This window comes from Myotis davidii, unplaced genomic scaffold, assembly GCF_000327345.1.
Source record: "Myotis davidii unplaced genomic scaffold, ASM32734v1 scaffold496, whole genome shotgun sequence".
In the NCBI taxonomy this organism is placed as follows: domain Eukaryota; kingdom Metazoa; phylum Chordata; class Mammalia; order Chiroptera; family Vespertilionidae; genus Myotis; species Myotis davidii.
This window is the reverse complement of record NW_006289398.1, coordinates 3,804,159-3,811,532: the sequence shown is the minus strand read 5'-3', so window position 1 is coordinate 3,811,532 and position 7,374 is coordinate 3,804,159. Positions and strand designations below refer to the sequence as shown.

At 45.4% G+C, this 7,374-nt stretch overlaps 1 long non-coding RNA gene across 1 annotated transcript; it reads left to right on the top strand.

The window, feature by feature from the left end:
• Nucleotides 1-682: 682 nt before the first annotated feature.
• LOC107182795 lies at nt 683-6,488 on the top strand. Its single transcript, XR_001513528.1, has 4 exons — nt 683-822; nt 1,701-1,936; nt 2,395-2,570; nt 4,134-6,488. It is a non-coding gene; the product is annotated as an uncharacterized LOC107182795 (long non-coding RNA).
• The last annotated feature ends 886 nt before the right edge of the window (nt 6,489-7,374 follow it).

The window sequence follows — 7,374 nt, the reverse complement described above, 5'->3', positions numbered from 1 at the left end:
TTTTCATTTAAATTAGAGAAAGTACGATTTGGGTTTTCAGAAATTTGAGAAAAATCCATCCAGGTTATACTCTCCTACTTCATAGAAAATTACCTAATTTTTTTTACTATTTCCTTTCTCCAAATGACTTTGTAGGCAGTGAAAGCTTCTGCCTACTTTTCAGGTCTACCTTTTATATGTTTGTAGATCTGGCATCTTCACAAATTCCTATAAATACAGTGTAACTTTTAAACATTTTGGTTCAGACTTGGGGCAGAATACACTCCATTCACTCATAACAGAACAATTTAAACCTTCACCCAGGATACTTGTGGATATGAGGCCTACAGATTTTGGCAATGCAGGCATATTCTTCAGTGTCTCTTTAAATCTTCCTTAATGTATAAATGACATTTAAAAGTCCCCTTTTCACTGCAGTTGGCAGAGTACCTAAGACCATAACAAGTTGCTTCCCCAGTAAATGTCATTTTCCCTTAACCACAGGGCTGTAATTCAAAAACTGTAGATTTTTAAGAAGAAAAGTCTGAAGAAAAAAATAACTCTGGGAATGAAGCCTAGGATTTCCCATCTATGAAAAAAGAGGGTTGTAACAGAGTGGAGGACTGGCCAGTGGCCAGGGGCCTAGAGTTACTGCTTTCAAACTAGCTATCCCAGAGGAAGGGGTCCTATGAACTCTGGCGTGGGGACTTGCAGGGAGAGGCAAACAAAGAGCAGGCAGGTGGCAGGAGCTTAGCACAGTGCAGTGTGTAAACAGACACCTGTTGGAGCTAGAAACCGAGGCTCAAATCCAAGTGCAAACACTCGCTGACTTTGTAATCTCAGGTAAGTTCTTTGTACCTCAGTCCCTATTATGAAATGTAGGTGAAATAATAGGTAGGTGTATTTGTTTTCTATTGCTGCGTATTACTACAAACTTCGTTTCTGTGAATATCAAAACTGAAACGTGTGGCATAAAACAACACAAACGTGTTATCTCGCGGCCTCTGTGGATCAGAAGTCCAGCACACTGTGGTGCCTGTATGGACTTGCCCCGCGTCTCACGGGGCTGAAATCAAGGTGATGGCTGGGCACCTACTCATCCGGGGTCTTGACTCGGGAAAGATCTGCTTCTAAGCTCCTTTGGGCCGTTTCCTGTGACTGTCTGACTGAGGCTCCCCCCTCGCTGTGGAGGGGAATGGAGGCCCTTCTCAGCGTCTGGAGGCTGCCGGCTGTTCCGCCCACCGCCCCATCAGCATGGCAGCCTCTCCCTCAGGGCTGCAGAGGACTCCTCTCCCACTTGGAGTTTCCTCTTTCAGGCCCCATTCTGGCAGAGGCTCACCTGGTTAGGGCAGGCCCATGGGGGTAGCCTCTCTTTTGATGAACTCAAAGGGAAATGATTAGGGGCGGTAATGAGATCTATGACATTCTTTCACCTTGTAAAGTGATCACAGAGTGATAGCCTTCATGTGAGTAAGTCCTGTTCACACTCGTGTGTGTGTGTGTGTGTGTGTGTGTGTGTGTGTGTGTTTTTGGAGGGGGGCAGATCATGGGGGGTATATACACAAAAGGGCAGGAATCTCGGGGTACGTTTTAGAATTCTAAGACAAGCTTGCAGGATCCTTTGGGAGGATTAAGCAAGCTACATTTAACTGAGTAAAACATTTCGTGCCTCACTAGGGGACAAGGGCTATGCACATTTTTACCATTAATATTAGCTACAGGTTGGATTTCCTAGGAGGAGGCACTGGGTCTAAATGACCTGCCCATCGCTGTGTTCCTGCGCTGGAAGCTGGGGTGAAGTCCAGGCCTCTCCTGATCTGTTCTCGTCTTTCCTCTTCCGGCTGCATCCCCGGTGGCATCTGGCCCAGGATGCTTCTCCCTACAGCTGTTCCTTCTGCTTCTCAAGCAGCTGTATCGGAACCGAGAGCACCTCCTCACCGGCACCCTAAGTCAACAGGTAGCAAATTCTTCTTTACAGGCCACTGTGGGGGGACTCTGGCATTTAGTCCTGTGCGTGCGGTGGAAGAAGGGGGTCATGCCAATGCCCAGGCTGCAGGCTTTGTCCGCATAAATCACTAACGATGTGCAGTGTCCCCTTAGAAGGGCTGGCTACCCACAGAATAAATACTATCCTTCCAGATAGTATTTAGAAGAACCTGTAGTTACAAATCACAGGTTGAGCCTCTAGGCTAGCCAGTTCCCTCAAATAAGTGTACAGAGCTCCACAGTCAGTCCGGGAAGGAAATTCTCTACCCTGGATCTAGCTACCTTCAGGAGCTTATTCTGCATGCCGACGGCTGAAATATGCCCAGTGATGTACCAGGTCTCTCCTGCACATACCTCAGCAGGATGTCTGTAAATAGAAACTTAAAAATAATAATTCCTTCTTGCCCCGCTGCTCTCTTCCTCATGGAGTCACGGATACGCTGGAAGACTGATGTGTTATGCACTGATATGGGATGCCAGCCCTGTGATGTCTGAGACGTGGGTGTGTTTTCAGGTGTGGATTTCCAACATCAGTGGCATACAACATGCATGGGGGAAGAGGGTGTGGGGCAGTGGATGAATTCTAGCAGCCTCATGTCTCTATGGTTAGAGATTTTGAAGTCAGTGCTACTGAGTACCCTCTACCGTGTGTATTAGTTTGCTAGGGCTGCCATAACAGAGGGCCACATAACAGAGGGCCACAGACTGGGGGGCTTGAACAACAGACATTCGTGTTCCCACACCTCTGGGGACTAGTAGTCCAAGATCAAGGTGTCCACAGGGTTGCTTTCTTCTGAGACTTGTAGAAGTCTTAGCTTGGAGATAGCTATTTTTCTCTGTCTTCACATGGTCTTCCCTCTGTATATGTCTGTGTCCTACTGTCCTCTTCTTCTAAGAACAACAGTCATATTGAATGAGGGCCCAGCCTGATGACCTCCTTTTACATTAATTACCTCTGTAAAGGTCCTGTCTGCAAATGCAATCACATTCTGGGGTACTGGGACTTAGTACTAGATCACCTCCGTCTATCTTTTTTACTCCTCCTTTATATTCTACACTAGAGACCCGATGCATGAAATTCACGCAAGAGTAGGCCTTCGCAGCCCCAGCTGCCTTGGCCCTCACAGCCCCGGCTTCATCTGGAATGTTATCCGGACAGTCATCCCACTGTTCAGCTGTTCAGTCAATTTGCATGTTACACTTTTATTATTATAGGTTCTTTCCTCCCCTGCTCAGGTCATGCTGCCAAATAGTCTAGAACAATGAAAACATTTTTCTGTATAAACACTGGGGAATTTTTTTTGAAACTAGGAGAAACCAGGAAGATCAGCTAACCTAATCAGCATGTTTATCATGAGGAAAAGGAGTCCCAGAGAACCAAAATATACACACAAAGTTGAATCCTCAATCATTGGGGACTAGATCAGAATACATATGGCTAGTCTCCTTGCCAATATGCTAGGTGGCTTCCAATTTTCACTGTTTAATGTTTTCAAATTGTACACAAGGTGGGGCAAAAGTAGGCTTACATTTGTTAATAGGGAAAATGGTACAATAATTAATAAGTAATAATGCAAGAATAAACTCTGTTTCACATACTTACAACTGTAAACCTACTTTTGCCCCACCTTGTATATTATTTGTATTCTCACATCTACATAAGATAAACAACATATATTTTTATTCTTATTTAATAAGTGAGGCTCAGTGGGTTTTCATAAGGAAAGAAATCCTTACTAGAACTGGGATAAGAAGCCAAGCTTCTAGCTTCCAGTTCAATATTACTTGAATATTTCATATAAAAATCAATATTCTTCCACTAAAAATTTGATGGGAATTGCATTTGTGAGAGGCCTAGCACAAAACAGATGGCACCCTACAGACGGCTTAATGACAAAGAAGTAAATGAAGGAATTTACAGAGTAGCGTTCTGAGTTAAAAGAACCAAAAAGAAGGTGAGGTACCCAGGGACGAGCTGGAGTGAAAGCCTCACCACGCCCCTGTTGGAGGGGTGAGCGGTGGGCACGGGGTCTGCAGAGCTGCCAACAATGGAGAAAGAATGGTCTCCTAGGAACAGCCACTGCCAGAAGGCTGGGAAGCAGGGAGGAGGGAGGACGAGGGTAAATACCTTGGACCTCTTTTCCCTCCTGCCCTCCACTTTCTTGCAGGTGTCTCTCATTAATCAAATCTACCCCCAAACCAGGGCATTTCCTGGTGCACAGGGAGAGACTGGATTGGGGGTGGGGGCGGGGGCAGAGAAAATACCCAGTGCAGGTCGAGGGAGCGTACAGGGACATCAAGGGGAACAGCATCTTCTTCAATCAGGCTCCGTTTGTAACTGGTGGTTAACTACTTGATGCTTTCAACAGCCTAAGAACAGTTGGAGGGGTGGGCAGATTGCCTAGACCTGAGATATGCTAGAATCTTCATAAGGTAACTTTCAAAAGGAAGAAGTAAATATAATACTTTTTGTTCAAATCACTCGACTGGCTAAGATGTTTAATATGTCTCTGTTAACCAATGAAACTTGTCTTGTGTCCTCACCTGGCCTAAAAGTAATGAGTCTGCCTCTTTATAGTCAACCCAACCTACAGGTCTCCCCTGGATCCCTTTCAAAATCTGTTAGAAGCACCTCATTGAGCCTGAACTTGTCCTAGAAATTAGTTAGGCCTTATTTTCATTTTAAGTTGTGTCAAATATTCCATGTCAACATTACCCTCCCTTTAATAATTCTCCATCCGCTCCTTCTGGCTTCATGAATGTGCCCCTATCCAGAAACATACAGTTAATGAATATGAGCATTTTCAACCTTGGGACTATGACATTTTGAGCCAGATCATTCTTTATTGGGAGAGGGGCGCTGGCCTGTACATGGTAGTTGTTTAGCAGCATCCCTGACCTCAACCCAGGAAATGCCAGTAGCATGGCCACCGCTGTGACAAGCAAAAATCCCTTCGTGTATTGCCAGATGTGCCTGCAGGGTAAACCGTCCTTGCTTGGAAACCACCACTCTATATTCTGGAGAAAGAAAACCCACAGCCCAGATTCATCTGGCTGCACCCAACCTCTTCCAGCTGCTTTGCAACCATCACACAGTGTTTAAAGGGGAGAAATTAATTGAACCCTGTTTTGTTTTGTCAGCCAGAAAGAGAAAAACCCATACCCAGGTGCTTGCTTAAGACCAAAAAATAAATTATGTACACCAAACCCCCCAAACTCTAAAATAAGGCTTTATGAGGTGTCAGGCTGTGAACGGACTTTCCCTCGCTACAATCTCCACCAAACGGCTTTCTGTAGCTTATACCTCAGATGGTGAGTCTGAAGGAGTCAAGGAAGAACTGAACCCTCCCCAGCCTTGAGCCAAAGCCTAAAGAGCCCATCACCTGGCTGTGGAGCCTGCGCACAGGCCGCAGGAGGAAGTAAGGGCCTTCAAGGCATTCTTTTGAAGGTGAATGTAGTACAAGGACATTGGTGTTTGCAAAGCCTTATGAAGTTTCCCCCCTCCAAGGGCACTGTTCCAGTTTATCTCTGTGCTGTGGGTGAGCTTCCTACCTACAGTCCCGGAGATAGCTCAGTTCCAAACGTCTTATTTACAAGAGTTTAATTGGACAAAATACCCTGGAACAGACCTCAGCCGTTCCCCTGGGGAAGGGAGGGTTTTTATTTTTGAAGCAACCAACCTAAAGACTAGAAAATTCAAGGACGAAGAACTTTAGAGCGGTATTAGGTTAAACAGGACATTTCTCCAAGGTTTGCTGGTGTAGGAAATCACCTGGAGGTGGCAGGGTTACAAATGCACAGTGTAGGCCACACTGCAGAATTCGGATTCAAAGGGGCTAGGGGAGCCCGGGCATCTGCATTTGCACAAGCATTTTGAGCCTGACACCGGTGGTGACCAACTGACTAGACACACTACCCTATCTAACTCTGTCATTTCACAAACGAATAAACTGAGGCCCAGAGGAGGTCCACCAGCCAATTAGACACAGAACTGAAATGCGGCTGTGAGGGCAGCTCTGGTCTTTTTCAGGCAACCATCTGCCCTGGGCACAGACACCAGAGGTAAGAAGGAGGCTGTGTAACCAAGGCTTTCCCCTCCAGAAATCCCGTTTGTTAGCTTATGCTCAATCATGGACAACTTTTTCTTCTCTGGAGTCCCAGCAAATGCTCTGACACCTCCACCTAAAATGTGTGCCGCTGAATATTCTCAGTCTGCTCAGCTGGTATCAGATGAAGTCCTCGCCCCCTATGCTCATCCGTGCGCTAGTTTACACATGGAAGTCGGTGTGTTCTTTCTAAAGACCCTACTGGAGCCGGAGCCGTCTCAGGTGTCTGCGAAGGACTGCTGCTATCTCCTCGCAAGTACATACCCGTTGGCTCACACAAATGAAAGAAACAAAGCTGAAGACAATAGATTTTCCCATCTCAACAGACACTCTGGTGGCTAACACGGGGATGTCATACTGCTCTATGTTTTCAAGTAAAGACATAAAACATGACTGCCTGCTCTAGGAACCATTTCACCCCCATTAATAAAAAGTAATCAAATGTTTTAAAAAATTGATCTTCTGAGAAACGCTCTATTATGTCCCACTTTACTATAGACAGCAGTAATTTAACGAACATTTGTGGACCTGACTGGGCATGTGGCTCTACCGCATAACTGACTTCATAAGAGGATCTCATTGGTCATTCCCAGAACCCTGTCTGCCGCCCGCACGCCTGAGTTGTTTGCTTAAGCAGGGTGCCACAGTTGCCTTACCCAGTGACTCCCCAGAATCTGAGATGGTATTTCCCAGCTGAGCTGCAGGAAGGTCACATTTTTTTTTTAAGAAACTAATCTCCTCAGTGTTCTGTTCTCCTTGTTCCTGTTACTGGTCAAGGTACAGAAGGAAAAACAAACATGATGAGCGATACCAGCTGCTGGACAGCATGAACTTTCCTATCTACGCGTTCTCATCGTGGGGCAGAACGTGGGTTTTATTTAGACTTTGAAAAGCATTTATTGGATCGATAGTGTCACAAAACAGAGACATAAGATGCTTCCAACTTCTCGTTAGGTCAATTTTATTGGAAGTAGCATAGAGATAATGAAAGATGTTGAATACTGGTTGCTTTTCAAACGTGGAAATTGCTGTTGTCCACTGAGAAGTAAGTGTGGTGAGAAAGCTGTTTTCAGTTCATAAATGTGGTTATTATTTCATATTTTTATAGAACCCTAAATGCACAAGGTGCTGACAATATTTGAAGTGGGGCCAAGCAAATCAAATTTCTGGTCCAAAGCACGCAGAGTCCATACACAGACCCCATCCATACCAAACCAATAACTCAAAATAAACATGGTACAGCTCAGGGCCATTGCAACGGGAGGGCTGTAGGAGGGGAAATGGTTTTAAGGTGAAGAAAAAA